Genomic DNA, 24,891 nt, shown 5'->3' on the forward strand with positions numbered 1-24,891 from the left:
GCCATTCTAACTGGTGTGAGATGGTATCTCATTGTGGTTTTGATTTGCATTTCTCTGATGGCCAGTGATGATAGCATTTTTTCATGTGTCTGTTGGCTGTATGCATGTCTTCTTTTGAGAAATGTCTGTTCATATCCTTTGCCCACTTTTTCATGGGGTTGTTTGTTTTTTTCTTGTAAATTTGTTTGAGTTCTTTGTAGGTTCTGGATATTACCCCTTGGTCAGATGAGTAGATTGCAAAAATTTTCTCCCATTCTGTAGGTTGCCTGTTCACTCTGATGGTAGTTTCTTTTGCTGTGCAGAAGCTCTTTAGTTTAATGAGATCCCATTTGTCAATTTTGGCTTTTGCTGCCGTTGCTTTTGGTGTTTTAGACATGAAGTCTTTGCCCATGCCTATGTCCTGAATGGTACTACCTAGGTTTTCCTCTAGGATTTTTATGGTATTAGGTCTAACATTTAAGTCTCTAATCCATCTTGAATTAATTTTCGTATAAGGAGTAAGGAAAGGATCCAGTTTCAGCTTTCTACTTATGGCTAGCCAATTTTCCCAGCACCATTTATTAAATAGGGAATCCTTTCCCCATTTCTTGTTTCTCTCAGGTTTGTCAAAGATCAGATGGCTGTAGATGTGTGGTATTATTTCTGAGGACTCTGTTCTGTTCCATTGGTCTATATCTCTGTTTTGGTACCAGTACCATGCTGTTTTGGTTACTGTAGCCTTGTAGGATAGTTTGAAGTCAGGTAGCGTGATGCCTCCAGCTTTGTTCTTTTGACTTAGGATTGTCTTGGAGATGCGGGCTCTTTTTTGGTTCCATATGAACTTTAAAGCAGTTTTTTCCAATTCTGTGAAGAAACTCATTGGTAGCTTGATGGGGATGGCATTGAATCTATAAATTACCTTGGGCAGTATGGCCATTTTCACGATATTGATTCTTCCTATCCATGAGCATGGTATGTTCTTCCATTTGTTTGTGTCCTCTTTGATTTCACTGAGCAGTGGTTTGTAGTTCTCCTTGAAGAGGTCCTTTACATCCCTTGTAAGTTGGATTCCTAGGTATTTTATTCTCTTTGAAGCAATTGTGAATGGAAGTTCATTCCTGATTTGGCTCTCTGTTTGTCTGTTATTGGTTTATAAGAATGCTTGTGATTTTTGCACATTAATTTTGTATCCTGAGACTTTGCTGAAGTTGCTTATCAGCTTAAGGAGATTTTGGGCTGAGACAATGGAGTTTTCTAAATATACAATCATGTCATCTGCAAAGAGGGACAATTTGACTTATTTTCCTAACTGAATACCCTTGATTTCTTTCTCTTGCCTGATTGCCCTAGCCAGAACTTCCAACACTATGTTGAATAGGAGTGGTGAGAGAGGGCATCCCTGTCTTGTGCCAGTTTTCAACGGGAATTTTTCCAGTTTTTGCCCATTCAGTATGATATTGGCTGTGGGTTTGTCATAAATAGCTCTTATCATTTTGAGGTACGTTCCATCAATACCGAATTTATTGAGCGTTTTTAGCATGAAGGGCTGTTGAATTTTGTCAAAAGCCTTTTCTGCATCTATTGAGATAATCATGTGGTTCTTGTCTTTGGTTCTGTTTATATGCTGGATTATGTTTATTGATTTGCGAATGTTGAACCAGCCTTGCATCCCAGGGATGAAGCCCACTTGATCATGGTGGATAAGCTTTTTGATGTGTTGCTGAATCCGGTTTGCCAGTATTTTATTGAGGATTTTTGCATCGATGTTCATCAGGGATATTGGTCTAAAATTCTCTTTTTTTGTTGTGTCTCTGCCAGGCTTTGGTATCAGGATGATGTTGGCCTCATAAAATGACTTAGGGAGGATTCCGTCTTTTTCTAATGATTGGAATAGTTTCAGAAGGAATGGTACCAGCTCCTCCTTGTACCTCTGGTAGAATTCAGCTGTGAATCCGTCTGGTCCTGGACTTTTTTTGGTTGGTAGGCTATTAATTATTGCCTCAATTTCAGAGCCTGCTATTGGTCTATTCAGGGATTCAACTTCTTCCTGGTTTAGTCTTGGAAGAATGTAAGTGTCCAGGAAATTATCCATTTCTTCTAGATTTTCCAGTTTATTTGCATAGAGGTGTTTATAGTATTCTCTGATGGTAGTTTGTATTTCTGTGGGGTCGGTGGTGATATCCCCTTTATCATTTTTTATTGCGTCGATTTGATTCTTCTCTCTTTTCTTCTTTATTAGTCTTGCTAGTGGTCTGTCAATTTTGTTGATCTTTTCAAAAACCAACTCCGGGATTCATTGATTTTTTGGAGAGTATTTTGTGTCTCTATCTCCTTCAGTTCTGCTCTGATCTTAGTTATTTCTAGCCTTCTGCTAGCTTTCGAATGTGTTTGCTCTTGCTTCTCTAGTTCTTTTAATTGTGATGTTAGAGTGTCAATTTTAGATCTTTCCTGCTTTCTCTTGTGGGCATTTAGTGCTATAAATTTCCCTCTACACACTGCTTTAAATGTGTCCCAGAGATTCTGGTATGTTGTATCTTTGTTCTCATTGGTTTCAAAGAACATCTTTATTTCTGCCTTCATTTCGTTATGTACCCAGTAGTCATTCAGGAGCAGGTTGTTCAGTTTCCATCCAGTTGAGCGGTTTTGATTGAGTTTCTTAGTCCTGAGTTCTAGTTTGATTGCACTGTGGTCTGAGAGACAGTTTGTTATAATTTCTGTTCTTGTACATTTGCTGAGGAGTGCTTTACTTCCAATTACGTGGTCGATTTTGGAGTAAGTACGATGTGGTGCTGAGAAGAATGTATATTCTGTTGATTTGGGGTGGAGAGTTCTATACATGTCTATTAGGTCTGCTTGCTGCAGAGATGAGTTCAATTCCTGGATATCCTTGTTAACTTTCTGTCTCGTTGATCTGTCTAATGTTGACAGTGGAGTGTTGAAGTCTCCCATTATTATTGTATGGGAGTCTAAGTCTCTTTGTAAGTCTCTAAGGACTTGCTTTATGAATCTGGGTGCTCCTGTATTGGGTGCATATATATTTAGGATAGTTAGCTCTTCCTGTTGAATTGATCCCTTTACCATTATGTAATGGCCTTCTTTGTCTCTTTTGATCTTTGATGGTTTAAAGTCTGGTTTATCAGAGACTAGTATTGCAACCCCTGCTTTTTTTTGTTCTCCATTTGCTTGGTAAATCTTCCTCCATCCCTTTATTTTGAGCCTATGTATGTCTCTGCGTGTGAGATGGGTCTCCTGAATACAGCAGACTGATGGGTCTTGACTCTTTATCCAGTTTGCCAGTCTGTGTCTTTTAATTGGAGCATTTAGCCCATTTACATTTAAGGTTAAGATTGTTATGTGTGAACTTGATCCTGCTATTATGATATTAACTGGTTATTTTGCTCGTTAGTTGATGCAGTTTCTTCCTAGCCTGATGGTCTTTACATTTTGGCATGTTTTTGCAATGGCTGGTACCGGTTGTTCCTTTCCATGTTTAGTGCTTCCTTCAGGGTCTCTTGTAAGGCAGGCCTAGTGGTGACAAAATCTCTAAGCATTTGCTTATCTATAAAGGATTTTATTTCTCCTTCACTTATGAAACTTAGTTTGGCAGGATATGAAATTCTGGGTTTAAAATTCTTTTCTTTAAGAATGTTGAATATTGGCCCCCACTCTCTTCTGGCTTGGAGAGTTTCTGCCGAGAGATCTGCTGTTAGTCTGATGGGCTTCCCTTTGTGGGTAACCCGACCTTTCTCTCTGGCTGCCCTTAAGATTTTTTCCTTCATTTCAACTTTGGTGAATCTGGCAATTATGTGTCTTGGAGTTGCTCTTCTCGAGGAGTATCTTTGTGGCGTTCTCTGTATTTCCTGGATTTGAATGTTGGCCTGCCCTACTAGGTTGGGGAAGTTCTCCTGGATGATATCCTGAAGAGTGTTTTCCAACTTGGTTCCATTTTCCCCCTCACTTTCAGGCACCTCAATCAGATGTAGAGTTGGTCTTTTTACATAATCCCATACTTCTTGCAGGCTTTGTTCATTTCCTTTTCTTCTTTTTTCTTTTGGTTTCTCTTCTTGCTTCATTTCATTCATTTGATCCTCAATCGCAGATACTCTTTCTTCCAGTTGATCGAGTCGGTTACTGAAGCTTGTGCATTTGTCACGTATTTCTCGTGTCATGGTTTTCATCTCTTTCATTTCGTTTAGGACCTTCTCTGCATTAATTACTCTAGCCATCAATTCTTCCACTTTTTTTTCAAGATTTTTAGCTTCTTTGCGCTGGGTACGTAATTACTCCTTTAGCTCTGAGAAATTTGATGGACTGAAGCCTTCTTCTCTCATCTCGTCAAAGTCATTCTCCGTCCAGTTTTGATCCGTTGCTGGCGATGAGCTGCGCTCCTTTGCCGGGGGAGATGCGCTCTTATTTTTTGAATTTTCAGCTTTTCTGCCCTGCTTTTTCCCCATCTTTGTGGTTTTATCTGCCTCTGGTCTTTGATGATGGTGATGTACTGATGGGGTTTTGGTGTAGGTGTCCTTCCTGTTTGATAGTTTTCCTTCTAACAGTCAGGACCCTCAGCTCTAAGTCTGTTGGAGATTGCTTGAGGTCCACTCCAGACCCTGTTTGCCTGGGTATCAGCAGCAGAGGCTGCAGAAGATAGAATATTTCTGAACAGCGAGTGTACCTGTCTGATTCTTGCTTTGGAAGCTTCCTCTCAGGAGTGTACTCCTCCCTGTGAGGTGTGGGGTGTCAGACTGCCCCTAGTGGGGGATGTCTCCCAGTTAGGCTACTCAGGGGTCAGGGACCCACTTGAGCAGGGAGTCTGTCCCTTCTCAGATCTCAACCTCCGTGTTGGGAGATCCACTGCTCTCTTCAAAGCTGTCAGACAGAGTCGTTTGCGTCTGCAGAGGTTTTGGCTGTGTTTGTTATTGCCCTGTCCCCAGAGGTGGAGTCTACAGAGACAGGCAGGTTTCCTTGAGCTGCTGTGAGCTCCACCCAGTTCGAGCTTCCCAGCAGCTTTGTTTACCTACTTAAGCCTCAGCAATGGCGGACGCCCCTCCCCCAGCCTCGCTGCTGCCTTGCCGGTAGATCACAGACTGCTGTGCTAGTAATGAGGGAGGCTCCGTGGGTGTGGGACCCTCCCGGCCAGGTGTGGGATATGATCTCCTGGTGTGCCTGTTTGCTTAAAGCGCAGTATTGGGGTGGGAGTTACCTGATTTTCCAGGTGTTGTGTGTCTCAGTTCCCCTGGCTAGGAAAAGGGATTCCCTTCCCCCTTGTGCTTCCCAGGGAGGCAATGCCTCGCCCTGCTTCAGCTCTCGCTGGTCGGGCTGCAGCAGCTGACCAGCACCGATCGTCCGGCACTCCCCAGTGAGATGAACCCAGTACCTCAGTTGAAAATGCAGAAATCACCGGTCTTCTGTGTCACTCGCGCTGGGAGTTGGAGACTGGAGCTGTTCCTATTCGGCCATCTTGCTCCGCCCCCCCTGCTTTGTAGTTTCTATTGTGTTGTTGCTTTATAGGGTTTATGGGACACGCACTTAAGTGTGTTTCTATGGTAGCAGGTATCTTTCTTTTGTTTCCATGGGGAGAACTCCCTTTAGGATCTCTTGTAAGGCTGGTCAAGTGATTGCAAATTCCATTAGCACTTTCACATCTGGAAAATATTTTATTTCTCCTTCACTTTTTTCTTTTTTCTTTTCCCTTTTTTTTTTTTTTTTTTTGAGACAGGGTCTTCAGAGTGAGCTCTGTCACCCAGGCTGGAGTGCAGTGGCATTATCTTGGCTCACTGCAGCCTTACCTCCTGGGTACAAGTGATTCTCTTGCTTCAGCCACCTGAGTAGCTGAGATTACAGATCTATGCCACTATGTCTGGCTAATTTTTGTATTTTTAGTAGAGACAGGGTTTCACCATGTTACCCAGGCTAGTCTTGAATTCCTGAACTCAAACAATCTGCTGGTCTTGGTCTCCCAAAGTGCTGGGATTGCAAGCATGAGCCACTGAGTCTGGCCTCTCCTTCACTTATGAAGCTTTGATGGGATATGAAATCGTGGCTGGGATTTATTTTCTTTAAAAATGCTGAAAATAGGCCCCAACTTCTCCTGGCCAGTAAAGATTCTGCTGACAAGTTCTCTGTTAGCGTGACGGGGTTCCCTTGGTACAGATCTGACTTTTTTCTCTACCTGGATTTAATAATGTTTTCTTCAGTGTTGACTTTGGAAAGTCTGGGAACTATATGCCTTGGTGATGTTCATTTTATATAGTATCTCACTGTTGCTCTCTGGATTTCTTGTATCCGTATGTCTACCTCTGTTGCAAGATTAGGGAAATATTTTTGAATTATTCTTACAAATACATTTTTCAGGTTTTTGGTTTTTTTGATTTTTTTTTTTTTTACTTTTGTCTTTCTCTCTCAGGAATGCCAATAATTTGTAGGGTTGGTCACTTGCATAATCCCATATTTCTTTAAGATTTTGTTCATTAATTTTTTTTTTTTTTTAATTCTTGTGTGACTGGGTTAGTTTGAAAAACTGGTCTTTAAGCTCTGAAATTATTTCTCTGCTTGAGCCAGTATGTTGATAAAGCTTTCAATTATATTAAAATTCCTTAAGTGAGTTTTTCAATTCCAGAAGCTTTACCTGATTTATTTTTAAAATGTTAAATCTCATCCTAAATTTCCTGGATCGATTTAGAAGTTTCATAGTGTTGACACTCAACCTTGTACTGGATCTCATTGAGCTTCCCTTCAGTCCCTGCTTTGAGTTCTTTATCTGGGTCTGCATTTCCATTTTGGTTAGGAATTATTGCTGGAGAGCTAGTGTGTTATTTTGGTGATGTCACTGCATTCATATTTTTCATAGTGGCAGACTGTTTGCACTGGTTCCTTCCTATCTGGAAATGCTGGCACTTCTACTTTTTGAAATTATTTTCATGTCAGTAGGAATTTTTCTTTTTCTTTCTTTCTCTATAGCATTGTTTTGTTTTTGTTCCCTTTCTCTTTCCCCCTTTCCATAGGATTTGTGACTATAGAGATGTTGGGTAGAGTCTTTTGCCTTTGCTTTTATAGCCCTATGCACTTCCTTTAGTAGGTTTTATATTGGGCTGTGCAGTTTGACCTACAAACCAGTAGATGGCATCTTTGGGTAAAAGCCACCTTCAGGCAAAGAGTTTGGGTATACATTTGATGTTTGTTTACTGAGAGAGACTCTGTTGCCTCAAGCAATTGGCTGATTTATGGAGTACACAGTAGTTTGAGCCCATGGTCAGCCCCAAGAGGGCCACATGAGTGGGACTGGACTGTGCAGGTTTGCCTACAGATCCTCCAGTGGCAGACACAAGCACCAGCACCAGGAAGAATCTAGTGGGCAGCCATCAAAGACCCAGAGGTGTGCCTGGGCATCAAGATGGGAAACCTCCTTGGCCCCAAGTTCTCTACATGGGGATACAGGCAGCCTAAACTTCTAATCCAGGAGAATAGGTGCCAAATGCTTGGAGATCTGCCCAGGCATTGAGCAGAGAGGAACCCTTGCACCAGGATCTCTGCATAGGCAGGGATAGGGTGGCAACTCAGACTGCTAGTCCATGCGAATCAGAGCTCTAAATGCCTGGAGATCTGTCTATGTGGGAAGTGAAGAGGGCTCCATTAAATGAGGATCTCTGAGTAGGAAGTGTGAGGTGGCTTAGGCTGCTGATCCAGGCAAGGGGGTGCTCCAAAAACCTGGTGAATCTGCCTGGATGTGGAGTGGAGAGGGACCTGCTATACCACAATCTATGTCCATAATGGGTGGTTTGGCTCAGGTGTTTATCCAGGCAATGGGGTGCTCCAAAAACTTGGTGATCTGCCTAGGTGTGGAGTATAGAGGGATCTGCTGCACCACAATCTACGTCCATGAAGGGTAGGGTGGCTTAGACTGCTGGTCCAGGCAAGTGAGTGATCCAAATGTCTGAATTTTTACCTATGGGAGAAGCAGAGAGGGTCCTGCTACACCATGATCTTGGGGGAGCAGGCTAGGGCACTCAGCAACAACACAGGCAAACTGGCTTTAGATTGCCAAGCTGACCTTGGCTGCAACTCCCATCACCCAAACAAAACTGTTTCTGTAGTAGCATTTCTTCCACCCCAGGCCTGCTGCTGAGACAATTTCCTCAGTTCTGGCTGCGAAGACTCCTACCTTGCTGCAGGGCCAGTAGCTCCAATCACTGGCCCAAGATAAAAATGCCTGCACATCCACATTGTCATGTCACCTGGGAATAGCTGACTCTGTATGCTCCCAGGTTAAAAACAACTTCCTGCTGTCAGTTTTAAACCTGAGAAAATGCCTGAAGATTTTCTCAGTGCCTTTGCCTCACAGCATCTCCAAACCTCTCCCAAGCTACAGGGATGTGGAGAAACAAGATGCCATCCCTTAGCCTCGGTGTCTTGGATCCCCACGGAAAGGTGAATCACAGAGAGAGGCTCTCTGACTCTTTCACATACTGGAGCTTCACTTATTTCTAATCAGCTGGATGCCATCTTAGGGGCTGTTTGCCCAGACTTTCCTCCCTGTGATATCGCGTGTCCTTCACAATTCCAGTGGATTCCTGTTTTCCTTTTTGAATTAAAGCTCACAGAGCTGATCTTCATGCACTATCTTGCTGTTTCCAAGTGGCTGAGGCACACACTAAAAACTTCTAATTTGCCATCTTAAAAAAATAAAATAAAATAAAAAAATAGAACAAAAAAGTAGCTGTTATTCTTAATCCTTTTCCTCTGACATAGACATTCCTTTTATTTCTCTCTTATGGTTGAACCCTATTTCCTGCTTTCCTTGCATTTCAATTTGTTGATTAAAAACATCTTGAGAAAGATATTTGGCAGGCAAAACATTAGAGTTATTCTACTCTTACAATTAGTTGATAGTCCAGGCATAACTCTACTGTTTCCCAGATCCAGTGTTGCTAGGTAAAAGATTGATACCATACACATCACTGTGTCACTATTTTATGTGAGACCAATATTTTTCCTATTGAACATTTTATACTTTTAATTTTTTGGCACCAGAGTTCTGAAATTCTATGGTGATATTCTTTGCTGTGGAGTTTTCATGTTTTCCTCTTTCTCAGCCTCTTTTTCCTTCTTTTCCAATTAGAAAACACAAAAGAATTCGTGTTGATTTTCTAGCATTTTACAGTTCTGGGAAAATTTCCTGGGATACTTTATTAATGGTTTCTCTCTTTCATTTTCTCGTATAAATATCCATTAGTTGGAACTCTTATACTAAATGTTCCATATTTTTCTCCTCTTATTTTTAATTTATGGGTCCTAGATCTCTGTGGTGTTTCTTCAACTTCATCCTACAGCTTTTTTTGCTTGTTTTTTCTCTATCTTATTTGTGTGTGTGTGTGTGTTTCTGAAGGCCTCTTTTAATTTTCTGGATACTGCTTGTTAATAGCTTTCTTTTTCTTTCTATCCAAATAGAGGGTAGGTGATTTGCTTGTTTTTTCTCTATTTTATTTGTGTGTGTGTGTGTGTGTGTGTGTGTGTGTGTGTGTGTGTTTGAAGGCCTCTTTTAATTTTCTAAATACTGCTTGTTAATAGCTTTTTCTTTCTATACAAATAGAGGGTAGGTGATTTAACTTGCCTGGCATATGAGGCTGGAATTTTTTTTATATCTCTGATAATATTATCTATGTTATTTGCATTTTTTTACTACTAGTAGATTGCTTCTATTTTCTCAGTGTTCCTCCTTTCTATTTGCATTTGTACCTCTCTTTATCATGTTAGTTGCTTTTCTCAAAAGTTTAGTGATCTTTGGTTGTCTACTACTGCCTAACAAATTATTCCAAACCTTAGTAGCTTAAAACAGCAAATATTGTCTCAGTTTCTGTGAGTCAGAGTCCAAATTTGGGAGTAGACCGCCTAGTAGTGCTCTTCTCTTTGACTGATGTGCCTGTGCCTTTTTATTCCTTTGCTGCCATTTTTGTAATATTTTGGTAAAAAGAGAAAATAAGGGCAGTTGTTTTATCAGCTGTACTGAACCATAAGTCCTGTATTTTTTTTTCTCAAAAGCCCATCAGTAGTTCTTTATTTGTTTGTGCCTTCACACTGAAAGGAGGAGAGCTTTATCCAGATATTGTGTTGGTCAAAAGTTAGCATTTATCCAGATATTGTGTTGGTCAAAAGATTATCTTTTCTCTGATTAATTCTACAAGAGTCCCAGTTGGTAAGTACAACATTTATTCATATTTTCAAGCTTATGAGACATTTGACTGCTGTAGTTTGGCTAGACTAATACATATATGTGTCTGTGTGTATATATACATATATATATTATATATATTATAACCCCACTGCCCTGCCCAGTTTTCCTATTTTTTTTTTTTGAGATGCGGTCTCACTCTGTCCCTAGGTTGGAGTGCAGTGGCACGATCTAGGCTCAATGGAACTTCCTCCCGGGTTCAAGAGATTCTCCTGCCTTAGCCTCCCGAGTAGCTGGGATTACATGCGTGTGCCGCAACACCCGGCTAATTTTTATGTTTTTAGTAGAGACAGGGTTTTGCCATGTTGGCCAGGCTGGTCTCAAACTCCTCACCTCAGGTGATCTGCCAGCCTCGGCCTCCCAAAGTGCTGGGATTACAGGTGTGAGCCATTGTGCCTGGCCTCAGTTTTCTAATACCAAGAATTAACACTGAATATTTTAAAAGCTACCCTTCTCAGAATACTACAAAGGCACATTATTTCTTTGCTTGTGAGAAAAACTCTTTTTAAGGAAGCAATGAACCATTGCAGCTGGTTGTGAAAGGAAGTTCTTATCTTGTTTTTGTTTTATGTCTTTGAGAGTAATGATCCATGAATGGGAACATATAGTAAAGTACTGATTAGGTAGAATGTGAGAACACCTAATATTCAAAAACTAATGTCCAAATACAGGAGATGTAATTGGTATATTCTGTTGGCACAGAGTTTGCAACTTTATTCCTAGAGCACATGTAGAGATACTGAATTATGCTGGTTATAAGTAATTATTTAAATATGGGCATTATATTACTAAAAATAATGTAAATTGTTTGAAGATACAGATAATTTCTTACACAACATTTTCTATTTCTCCCAAAAGTGCAGTATCCAACAGAGCTTGGCAAGCATTATGTAAACACAAACATAATAGAGGCTGACTTGAAATTCAGTCAGGCATGGTGGCTCATGCCTGTTGCTCCAGCATTTCGTGAGGCTGAGGTGGTAGTATTATTTGAAGCTGGGAGTTTGAGACCAGCCTGTGCAACAAAGCAATACCCCATCGCTACAAAATATTTTTAAAATTTTCTGGGTGTGGGTGGCATGCACCTGTAGTCTCAGCTACTCAGGAGGCTGAGGTGGGAGGATCCCTTGAGCCCGAGAGTTTGAGGCTGCAGTGAGCTGTGATTACATCACTACACTCTAGTTTGGGCCACAGAGTGAGACCCTGTATTTTTTTTTGTTTTTTAAGAAATTCGTCCCTTTCTGTTACATTACCAAAATGTAAAATGTTCAAGTCTCGGGAAGGCATATTTACATGTCAGGAAATCACACATTCATAGTTCATGGTACCTTTTGAAGACTTCTGGAAACACGTGTCCAAATATTCATCGCTAGAAATCAACCATTGAATTTAATCCTTGAAGCTACTATCTATTCTTCCAATAATGAAAGAAAAAGGTTAAAACGCTGTGTTTTCCTGTGGCTCCTAACTGAAAGAATTGAGAGATTTGAAGAGGAATATAAAGAATTTATTATGTTCAAGGCCTATCATAGATCTGCAAATGGGTTGAGAAGTAACTTTCTGAGGTTGATGAAGTAACACAGCACATTAGCAAAAATAAATAAATAAATAAATAAATTAGTTATGACTACTTTGAAATTCTACCAAAAAAAAAAAAAAAAAAAAGCCCAAAGTAAAAGATTAATAAAAGAGAGTAAGGAATTCCACGGTTCTGTATATATAAAAGTAGCAGCAATCACACCCTATAACCTGTCTCATTCTATCAAATTTTCCTAACTTCATTGAAGGCCTATCCATTCATCATAACAAAGAGCTTTTATGCGCTAATCACCAATAAGAACCCAACTAATTCCCTAAAAATTACTGCCTGTTCATTTTCAAAGGTGAACAAAGTCATAGGAGACTCAGAGTTTTGCCAGTCTCACGTAAATCAGTTTAGTAAAGCAAACTCAGCGACTCCTTCTAAACTAAAAATAAAATGAGTAAAATGAACCAATGTATGTAAAAGCTTTTAAGAGGCTATTCTTCATCCAAATACGCAAAAATAATTGGTCACTTTCTCAAGTTTATCTACATATACCACATATTTGCCTCAAATCTCCTTCCTCAGAGGTAAAGCCAAATATCCAAGGCCAATGCATCATATGACTAATTACAAATTCATTCTGGTTAATTTTTTTTTCTGCTTGCTAATAATTATGTGTGAAAGTGCACTTATTTTCATGGATAAATTGTCTAACAATTATTTATATATTTTATTCTAAACCAGACTTTAAATATTGTTTATATTCTCAATGATTCCTCCAGGTAACTATCCAAGTGATATATTCGGAATTTTTAGTATTTCTTAAAAAGAGGTTTGAATGGTCAAATATTATATTAAAAACTGTGTGTGTTACTGTCTACATAAGGATACTAAAGGCTCTGAGCAATTCTGCAATTAAGAAATAAGCTAATTTTTAACTCAATATAGCAGAATTATTTGGGAATGAGACATTGTTTCTCTCTTTTTATTATTAATCGTATAGAATTAGTATTAACATTCTGTGGAGTCCTCTTTGAAAATACTTATTTCAGCTTAGAAAAGAATTGTTTTCTTTGCCTATACAAATAAAAGAAAGGGAACCAAGTATGTTAGGAAATCCGAACCACAGGAATAAGAACTTTTAGAGACTGAAAATGCCTAGTAGAGATCACATAATGTGTGATCTATTTATCTGGCTACACAGTCAAGGCCCTGCCCCTTATCAATGTTCTCACTACTATTGGTTCATGTCCCTCTAATCTTACTATATTATCCTAATGACCTCTTGCCTCCCTCACTGAGACAAGTTCAGTAAGCAAATGTTTATCTTCCTCTTGGTTATGATTAATGACTCTTGGCATTGGAGTATATTTATCCAGTAAGCAATACAAAGCAAGTTAAAGAAGAACCTCAGGCCCAAAATCAGTACACTGATTCTCCAAGCTACACTCTCTTCAGCTTTTCAGCATCATAGAACGTCTTAGTGACTAATAAAAAAATGCATCTGACAAAATAGTTTAATCTCCAATATATTAAACTGGAAATATCAATGCAAATGTCAGATAAGCACAGCAATTTTTTTCAACACTGATACTCATTTTTTTCCTGAGATTTTGCTTTCCAGTGTGTTCTCGATTGGAAAAATGGCTATCCTCCTTGGAAGCAGGAAAACCTTTAATATGGACTTGAAACATAGAATGCTGATTCTGTCAAACATGTCTGGAAGGGGTTCAGTAATATTAACCAAAAAAGTCACAAAAGAACGATATTAAGAGGGCTTACACTGTCTAAATTGTTACAATTTAAAATTAATAATGACATTAAAAACTCATAATTAATACAAATAAAAATAAATTCAGTTCTTAAAAGGTCATGGGTTCATATTAAAATCTGAAAGTGAAAAATTAACATAAAGTGTATTATATCGATTACAATATAAAGGTAGGGAAGTCCTATGTTTATGCATGAATTTTTTTTCATTAAGTGTATGTTTGTTTATAAACTACTAAGACATATTTGCTTCTAACAGAGTTAGTAGAGAATGATGGATGGGAATTCGGGGGAAACGGGTTGTTGCTTATGCAAATAATCCTAGAGGTGTTCATGATCATACCAAGAATAGGAGGGAAAATCCAGCTCCAAAGTCATTTGCAATATAAGCGCAGCAAGAAAGTTCAACACTGCGTTCTAGGTAGATGAATCACCTATATGTTCTAAAGACAGGATTTTGCCATGTAGAATCTATCTTTCATCCGGTATGAGAAAACTTTTAAAGAACTATTCATTGGAATTAGATACAGATAAACACCTTTTCTTTTTAATAATTTTTCAGAACAGATGACACACTGAATTATATAATACTAAGAATAATCAGAGTGCGCATACTTTGTAATGAAAAACTAAGTTGAAAACAGAATTTATATGTAAAAAATACACCAAACAAATTACTGATGTAACAAGTAAAGTTTACGCATTTAAACAAAGCTTGAAGTAACAGCTTTGTTTTCATGCATAAACTTTGTTATATCAATGGTTGATGTAACAAATTACACGAAATTTGTTGAATTTGCCTTTGGGGAATCAACTAGGACTAATGATCCAACAAAAATATCAATTGGTTGATGATGCAGAACCCATAATCACCTTCAGCTTGAGAATTTATTGTACGTATTTTGGGTCTCTAAGCATTTCATAATCACAGTAAGGCACCAAAGTCAGTAATATTATAAACATTGGGACATATAAAATAAAATAGACATGATGATGACACGGTTTTGAGATTTTAAAATAGCTTTAAGCTTTCCAGTATCCTGTCTGACATGTAAAAATCTAGAAAGTTGCCACTCCATCTTAACAACAAGCCAAAAGCAGAATAAACTAAAATATCCACAACTCTTCTTAGTTCTGTAAGATACGTGAAGTCACAGAGCAAACTGCTGTCCACAACATTGAAGGGACAGACAGACATTACAGAGAATCACAATTTACCACAGCAAAAATTCACAAGCAGCAACCTTTGTAGGAACCAAGGCTGGGGTAGAAAAAATTGAACTGTAATTGAATTGCAAGAGACTCAGTGTGGACAAGTCTGAGAGACAAAGATTGCAGGGTAAATGGTCATAGAAGGGTCTGCTTGTGTGAATTTTACCTCTGGGAACTAGACCATGTTCTTACAGTGAATATCAGAGAAAAATTCCCTTATGCTTCCAGCAAAAGGAGGGGTAAAGGGACCATTTTAAAATACAACAGACCATTCTGTTCTTTTTAACTAGGTCTGCCTTCAGGAGCAACTGTTTCCTGAGCCTAACCTGCTGGGGTTTTATCAGAGCGTAACCTTCCTGGGGGATGGAAAACATACAGCTCTAGCTGGCTCTAGGCATACAATTCAAAGCAAGGGAGGAGTACTGAGAAGCAAGTGTGAAATACATAGTCCAGAGCTACAGGCTCACTAAAAGACTGAAACTCACTTATAAGACAATAGGACATTTCCCCTTCCCCCACAACCTATCACCACATTACTAAAAGCTTATTTAGAACAGTGTATTTTGCCTTGTACATCGTGTCTGGCTATACAAAAAGTTACAAGACATAATGCTATAGTTTGGATATCTGTCCTCACCAAATTTCGTGTTGACATTTAAACCCCTATGTGGTAGTTGTGAAATGTGGGGCCTAATGGACGATGTCTGGGTCATGGGGCTGGATCCCTTATGAATAGATTAATGCCCTCCCTTGGGGGTGAGTGAGTATACTCTATTAGTTCCTGTGAGAGCTGGTTGTTAAAAATCCTAGCACCTCTTCCCTTTCTTTTTGACTTTTCCTCCTGCCACATGATCTCTGTACACACCAGCACCTTTTTGCCTCCTTTCATGAGTGGTAGCAGCCTTATGCCCTCAGCACAAGTAGATGCTGGTGCTGTGCTACTCGTACAGCCTGCGGAATCATGAGCCAAGTAAACATCTTTTCTTTATAAATTAGCCACTCTCGGGTTCTTTTTATCAACACAAAATGGACAAAGACATATACTAAAAGGCAAAAAAAAAAAAAACACGGTTTGAAGAAATAGAGCAACCTTCAAAACTAGATTCAGAAATGGCAGTGATGCTGGAATTATCAGACAAGAAATTTAAAACAACTATGATGAATATGCTAAGGTCTGTAATGGATAATGTCAACAGCATGTAAAAACAGATAGACAAAGTAAGCAGAGAGATAAAATTCTAAGAAAGAACCAAAGAGAAATGTCAGAGATAAAAAAAAAAATACTGTAAAGAAATGAAAATTTTATCTTAGGAACTTTCTTATTAGACTGGATATAGACTGGATATAGCTAAGAAACTAATATATGAGTTTGAAGATATCTCAATAGAAACCTCCAAAACTGAAGAGAAAATGAATAAAACACTAAAAAAAAAAAAAGAAGAAGAAGAAGAAAAAATACAGAACCAAATATTCAAGAAATGTGGGACAATGATATAAGGTATAACATACACAAAATAGGAATATAGAAGGAGAATAAAGGGAGAAAGAAACAGGAAGGATATTTAAAACAGTAATGACTGAAAATTATCTCCAAATGAATATCAGACACCGAGCTCAGAGAACAACACTCAAGACAAATAGCAGAAAAACTACATCTAGGAACATCATTTTCAAACTACAGAAAATGAAAGATGAAGAAAAATGTTTGGGTGAGAGAGAAAGGACAAGATGGAGGAAGGTGAACAAGAAGGCACAATCCATGTTGCTTCCGGGTTCTTCCTCACCAACTTTCCCACGCACAGGAAAATGCAGCCCACACCCTGGAAGATGCAGATCAACCGAGCATGCGCCAGGTGACGTCAATCCAAAGAGATCGAAACTTACCCAGCCATGCCTATGGAGACGCCCCATCACGCCCTTATCCCGCCCACTGCTCTCCCCCTTCCAGTACCAATGCATAAAAGTCCACTGCCAGGATGAGCCGGCATGACTTCTTCAGCCCCTCCTACTTGTGGACCAGAGAACCTCACCCGAGAGCGCCGGCGCGACTTCCCTGGCCCCATACCTGAGGACCGGAGAACCTCACCCAAGAGTGTATGCATATTTGCAATAAAAGACTGCCGCTTTCTTAGGTACTTTGGCCTCATGTTTAATTATTTAGCTCTCCTAAATTAAGTATTAAATTAAGACAATTATTAAATTAAATTAAGACAGTTGGTGCCGAAACCTGGGACCCTCGCCGAGCCTAGGGTAACTCTACAGATAGCAGGTAAGCCAACTTCTTTTCTCATCAATACAGAGGCTACCTATTCTGTTTTGTCAACCTATGGAGGTCCTAGCCAGCCATCCACTATCTCAGTAGTTGGGGTAGACGGTAAACCATCTAACCCTTGCCAGACCCCAATGTTAAATTACTGCCTGGACTATGCATGCTTTGCCCACTCTTTTCTCATCATGCCCTCTTGTCCCACCCCCCTCTTAGGATGAGATATCTTAACCTAACTCAAAACATCTATTCCCCTTCCCTTTCTCCAGGTGACCAGGTTCTACCCAAAGATCAACAACCTCCTCAAATTTTCCCACTTCCTCACTATTCTTCATCTTAACTGACTTTTCCCTCATAAACCCCATAGACACCCTCCTTCCCAACCCATCCCCCAACCAGTAGGTTTCCTGACTTTTTACTCTCATAGAAGACCTAGCTTGGCAGGGTGCCCTTTGTGATTTCAGCAATGTTGAACTTACCCTCTACACCTTTGTTACCATTATTATGGTTCACTCTAATTCCCCTAGTTACTCCTATTAATCCTAACTTTGTATGGAGATTCTCTATAACTGAAAGCTGGTCTACAGACAACCAGATACATTCAGTCATTCAGGGCACTGCAGATTGTACCCCCACCCAGGGTTGTCACTCTGCCCTCTCCCTAAATTTTTCCCTAAATTCCATCACTGGAGGCCTCCCAGCCATATGTTTCTTGTACGACCAAACAGAATATAATTGTAAAAACTACTGGCAAGAAACCAACCTAGGGTGTCCATACAATTACTGCAAAATCTATCCTTTGTATGACTTCAATGCACAATCCCAACATAAGAATATGTTTCAAAGCCCTTCGCCAGGAACATATAGTCTCATTATTAATGATCCCTGAGACCCTCGGTGGGCCCAGAGAGTTAAAAGTGGACTATATGCGTCATCTGTTTCCTCATATCCCACCGCAATCATCCAGGTAAAGAGAGTATACATACAGCAAGTACATCTCCCTAAAGGTGTACAGGCCCTACGGAATTTAACCTCAGCCACAAAATCTCATGAACAAAAACTACAGAAGCAGTTAAGCCCCCTAACAATGAGGACCCATTCTCATGGTTAACACTTATGCGCCAAGGACTTGACTTAACCCAGGCTGCCAGAGTAAAAAACCTCTCCCACTGCTTCCTTTGCACTGCACTCAGAAAAGCTCCCTTAGTGGCAGTCCCTCTACCAACCACCTTCAATATCACCACCGACTCTACCAGCTCCTCTCAAGCAACATCCTTGCCTCAAGTCCCATTATACCGTAATCCACAGAGTCAAACCCTTCCTTTTTGCTACTCTACTCCAAACTTTTCATGGTGTAATTGCACTTAAGCTCCCAGCAAGACCCAGATGGCCTCCGTTGGAGGCTACTTTTAGTGTAACCAAACTCTATCTAAAACTCTTAACCATACCCCCATCACCCAATCCCTTTGCGTTCCGGTATCTTTAGTGCCTAGCTTAACCCTATATAGCGAAGGAGAATTGTCCGAACTAGCTTCCCAGCTCAGCCCCAGCAATAACATCCAAAAGCAGGCCATTTTTCTTCCCTTGATTATCGGGGTTTCCCTAGCATCGTCCCTAGTAGCCTCAGGACTTGGAACAGAGGCCCTCACCCACTCGATTCAATCCACACAGACCCTCTCCACTCAGGTCCAGGCAGCCATAGAGGCTTCAGTTGAAAGCTTAGCCTCTTTACAAGGTCAAATCACCTCAGTGGCCCAGGTAGCAGCACAAAATAGACGGGCATTAGATCTTCTTACTGCTGAAAAAGGAGGAACATGCCTCTTCCTAGGAGAGGAGTGTTGCTACTACGTAAATGAATCAGGCCTGGTTGACACCAACGTCCAAACATTAAACAAGATCAAAAAGGAGCTTCAACAATTTAACTCCCCCTTCACCCCCGGACCACCGGTATGGCTGCTGCCCATAGTACAGCAGATGCTCCCATTCCTAATTCCCATACTAATCCTCTGTCTTGCCTTATGTTTTGCTCCCATTTTAATAAAATTTCTCTGAGCCAGGGTCCAAGAAAGCACCCGAGTCACCTTCAATCAAATCCTCCTGCATCCCCACACCCAACTGCCAACCTCAGACACTAACTACGCCCCCTAACAGCAGAAAGCAGCCAGACAGACAACGGTGCCCCAAATTCTTATAATCAATAAGAGGTTGGACTGTTTGGGTGAGGGAGAAAGGACAAGATGGAGGAAGGTGAACAAGAAGGCACAATCCATGTTGCTTCCGGGTTCTTCCTCACCAACTTTCCCATGCGCAGGAAAATGCAGCCTGCACCCGGGAAGATGCAGATCAACCGAGCATGCACCAGGTGATGTCAATCCAAAGACATCGAAACTTACCTGGCCATGCCTATGGAGATGCCCCTATCACGCCCTTATCCCGCCCATTGCCCTCCCCCTTCCAGTATTGGCATGACTTCTTCAGCCCCTCCTACTTGTGGACTGGAGAACCTCACCTGAGAGCGCTGGCGCGACTTCCCTGGCCCCATACCTGAGGACTGGAGAACCTCGCCCAAGAGTGTGTGCATATTTGTAATAAAAGACTGCCGCTTTCTTATGTATTTTGGCCTCATGTTTAATTATTTAGCTCTCCTAAATTAAGTATTAAATTAAGACAATTATTAAATTAAATTAAATTAAGACAAAAAAGTTATAAAAGAACCTGGGGGTGGGGTGTGGTGGTGGGCGGAGGAGAAACCCCTTAACTATAGGGGAGCAAAAATTAGAATGATATCCAACTTCTCAGAAACCATGCAAACAAGAAGACGGTGGAGTGAAATATTTAAAATATTTGGAGAAAATAAAACCACTGACCCAGAATTCTGTATCCTGCAAAATTGGTTTTCAAAAGTGAAGAAGAAATACAGACTTTCAAAGACAGCCAAAACATGAGTGCATTTCTCGCCAGTAGACCTGCTTCATACAAAAAGTTAAAAGAAGTTGTTTTTTAGTTAAAGAAAATTATATAGGTCAGAACCTCAGCTCTACACAGGGAAAGGAAGAACATTAGAGAAGAAATAAGTGGATGTAAAATAACAATTTTTATCTTTCTTATTCTTAATTGATATAGCAAATAACAGGTAAGTTCATTCAAAAAATTAATAGCAAAAATGTGTTATATTTGTGTGCTCACGTTTATATGTATATACCTTTATTTATTTTTTATGTTTATCTATGGGTGAAATGAATGTCAGCAATGAGACATTGCTGACCATGTTAGGGATGGTAGGGATTAGAATGATTTTGTCATTATAAGGTATTTGAATTACCTTTGACCTATGGTATAGTGTTAGTTGAAAGTGGACTTGGATTAGTTGTAAATGTATATTGTATACATTAGGACAAACAGTAAAAAAATTAAAAATAAAGAGGTAGTAAAATTGTTATAGTAAAAAAAGAAGAGAAAATTGAATCATATAAAATGCTGAATTAAAATCACAACAAGCATTAAAACAATGAAAGACAAAAACAGGAAGAAAGAACAAGGGAAACAAATAGAAAACAGAAACAAATATGACAGGTATTAATTCTATATCAATAATCACTTTGTATGTGAACGGTCTAAATATACCAATAAAAAGACAGATTTTCAGAGATGTCCAATGTCCAAAAGCAAGACCTAACTATATGTTGCCTAGAAGAAACCCACCTTAAATATAAAGACACATATGATCAAAAGTAAATGGTTAGAGAGAAATAAACTATGTTAATAATAATCAAAAGAAAGCTATAGTAGATATTTTATAATTTCAGTCAGGACAAACTTCAAAGCAAGGAAACTTGTTCAGGTACATTTATAATTGGTACAGTTAAATGGTAATTCTCAGACAATGGTGAGAATGTAAATGGGTCATTTTTTGTGGAAGCATATTTGAAAACATTTATCCTAGCTTACATTTCATCTCTCTTAAAACCTTGGTGAGAACCTATTATTTTTTCCCCTAGTTTCACAGCATCCTCTAGTGACAGAATCAGCTCTGTCCTTGAGTCTTTCAGCTCCGATTACCATGAAAATACTTTTCCTCCTGCCTGCCTTGTTATCAGAAATAACTTCAGATTTGCATTAGTGGCAGACTTCACAACACCTCCTGTGAAAGTATCTTTTAATTCACATATTTCTCAACCTCACCAACACCGATTTGTCAGGCCTCTGAACCCAAGCCTGCACATATACATCTAGATGGCGTGAGGCAACTGAAGAACAACAAAAGAAGTGAAAATGACCAGTTCCTGCCTTAACTAATGACATTACCTTGTGAAATTCCTTCTCCTGGACAGTAAGTCTCAGAAACTCCCCCACTGAGCACCTTGTGACCCCCGCCCCTGCCCACCAGAGAACAAACCCCTTTGACTATAATTTTCCACTACCTACCCAAATCCTCTAAAACTGCGCCACCCCATCTCCCTTTGCTGATTCCTTTTTAGGACTCAGCCCGCCTGCGCCAAGGTGATTAAAAAGCTTTATTGCTCACACAAAGCCTGTTTGGTGGTCTCTTCACACAGACGTGCGTGACACTGTTATTCTTTGACTTTTTAATAAAGTATTGTATTTCCTTTATTGCATAATTAAAATACAACTATACCATGCAGCATTAAATATAATTTTTCCCAAAGAAAAGCAAATTACACATAAAATGCTTAATCTTTAGAAATTGCTGGGCTAAAGTCAGGGCCATTTGTATGAGAAAGCAGCAGACTTCACAATAGCTTCTAAGAAACTACCAAGGTTTTGAATAGAACAATTAGAATTTATTTCTTTTTTTAAAAAGTTTATGTTCAAGGGTGCATGCATAGGTTTGTTATATAGGTAAACTCGTGTCCTGGGGGTTTAATGTACAGATTATCTTATCACCCAAGTACTAAGTCTAGTACCTAGTAGTTATTTTTTCTGCTCCTCTCCCTCCTTTCAACCCCCATCCTCTGGCAGGCCCCAGTGTCTGTTGTTCCCCTTATTGTGTGCATGTGTTTTCATTGTTTAGCTCCCACTTACAAGTGAGAACATACAGTATTTGTTTTTCTGTTTCTGAGTTAGTTTGCTACGGATAATGGCCTCCAGCTCCATCCATGTCTCTACAAAGGACATGATCTTGTTCTTTTTATGGATGCATAGTATTCCATGGTGTATATGTTCCACATTTTCTTTATCCAGTCTTCCATTGATGGGCATGTTGGTTGATTCCATGTATTTGCTAATGTAAATAGTGCTGCAAATAACTATTTACATCATATGTGTACATTTTCCTTATGATAGAAAAAATTATATTTCTTTGAGTATCTACCCAGTAATGGGATTTCTGGATGAAATGATAGTTCTGTTTTTCACTCTTTAAGGAATTTCCACACTGCTTTCCACAATATTTGAACAAATTTACACTTCCACCAATGTATAAGTGTTCTTTTTTCTCCACAACTTAGCCAGCACCTATATTTTTAGACTTCTTAGTAATTGCCATCTGACTGGTGCGAGATGTTATCTCATCCTGGTTTTGATTTGCATTGCTCTAATTATCAGTAATATTGAGCTTTTCTTTTTTTCCAAGTGCTTATTGGACATATGTATGTCTTCATTTGAAAAGTTTCTCTTCATGTACTTTTCCCCCTTTTATGGAATTGTTTTTTCCTTGTAAATTTCTTTAAGTTCCTTATAAATGCTGAATATTAGTCCTTTGTCAAATGCATAGTTTGAACATATTTTCTCCCATTCTGTAGGTTGTCTGTTTACTCTATTGATAGTATATTTTGCTATGCAAAAGCTTTTTAGTTAAATTAGACTCAGTTTGTCAATTTTTGCTTTTATTGAAATTGCTTTGGGCATCTTCATCATGATATATTTGCTAGTTTCTATGTCCAGAATGTTGTTGCTTAGGTTATCTTCCAGGGTTTTTACAGTTTTGGGTTTTACATTTTACATTGAAGTATTTAATCCATCTTGAGGTAATTTTGCATATGGTGCAAAGAAGGCGTCCAATTTCAATCTTCCGCATATAGTTATCCAATTACCCCAGCACGATTTTTTGCATAGGGTGCCCTTTCCTCATTGTTTTTTTTGGTCAGCTTTATCAAAAATCAATTGATGGAGGTGTACAGCCTTATTTCTAGGCTCTGTATTCTGTTCCATTGGTCTATGTGTCTGTTTTTGTACTGGTCCCATGCTGTTTTGTTTATTGTAGCCCTGTTATAGTTCAAAATCAGTAGCGTGATGCCTCCAGCTTTGCTCTTTATGCTTAGGATTGCCTTGGCTATTCGGGCTCCTTCTTGGTTCCATATGTATTCTAAAATAGTTTTTCTTGATCTGTGAAGAATGTTATTGATAGTTTGATAGAAATAACATTGAATCTGTAAATTGCTTTGGGCAGTGTTGCCATTTTAACAATATTGATTCTTCTTATCTATGTGGATGGAATGTTTTTCTATTTGTTTGTGTCATCTCTGATTTCTTAAAGCATTATTTTATAATTCTCATTATACATATATTTTTACCTACATTGTTAGCTGTATTCCTAGGTATTTTATTTTATTTTATTTTATTTTATTTTATTTTTGTGGCAGTTGTGAATGGAAGTGTGTTCCTGATTTGCCTCTCACCTTGGCTGTTTTTGGTGTATAGGAATGCTAGTAATATTTGTACATTGATTTTGTTTCCTGAAACTTTACCGAAGTTGTTGATCAGCCTCAAGGAGCTTTCATTATGACACTATAAGGTTTTATAGGTACAGATTCATGTCATCTATAAACAGGGATAGTTTTAATTTCTCTCTTCTTTTCTGGATGTCCTTTATGTCCTTCTTTTGCCTGAGTGTTCTGGCTAGGACTTGCAGTACTATGTTGAATAGGGGTAGAGAGTACATCTTTGTATTGTGCTGGTTTTCAAGGCAAATGCTTCCAGCTTTTGCCAATTCAGTATAATGCTGGCTGTGAATTTGTCATAGATGGTTCTTACCATTTTGAGGTATGTTCCTTCGATACCTGGTTTATTGAGAGTTTTTAACACGAGGGGATGTTGAATTTTATAAAAAGCCTTCTCTGTATCTATTGAGATAATCATGTGGTTTTTGTCTTTAGTTATGTTTATGTGATGAATCACATTTATCAATTTGCATATGTTAAACCGTCCTTGCATCCCAGGAATAAAACCTACTTGATCATGCCGGATTAACTTTTGGATGTGTTGTTGGATTTGGTTTGCTAGTAATATGTTGAGGATTTTTGCATCAGTGTTCTTCAAGGTTATTGACCTGAACAGAACAATAATGAGCTCCAAAATTGAATCAGTAATAAGTATTGAACTACCAAACTACCAAACTACCTAACTACCAAAAAAAAAAAAAAAAAAAAAAAAAACCACCCTGGACAGATTCATAGCCAGTTTCTAGCAGATGTACAAAAAGCTGGTACCATTCCTACTGAAACTATTTCAAAAAATCAAGTAGGAGGAACTCCTCCCCAACTCATTCTATAAGGCCAGCATCATCCTGATACCCAACCTAGCAGAGACACAACAAAAAATACACTATTTCTTTTGTTGCTGAGCGCTTAGCTTTCTCTGTTTATTTCTCAGTTTTTTTCCAGATGGAGACACTAAACCTAATAGTGGATAAAATACCTGTAAACACACAGGCATATTAACAACTCACACTCTAAATCTAACATCTAACATTTTCTCCACAAAATTAGATGAATATCAGAAAACCTGAGTGCATTGTAGGCTGTTTGCAATTCAGTATTTTATTTCTTTCAGGATTGGAAAGAGAAATATCAGTTTTTAAAATTGTTCATTCTTTGTCTCTACATAAAATTGCTGGTTTTTTAATGCCATAAGTTTTTGTTTTAAGACAATTCCTTCTGTCAAATATGTCTGCAT

Source organism: Macaca thibetana, chromosome 12 (genome assembly GCF_024542745.1).
Source record: "Macaca thibetana thibetana isolate TM-01 chromosome 12, ASM2454274v1, whole genome shotgun sequence".
NCBI lineage: Eukaryota > Metazoa > Chordata > Mammalia > Primates > Cercopithecidae > Macaca > Macaca thibetana.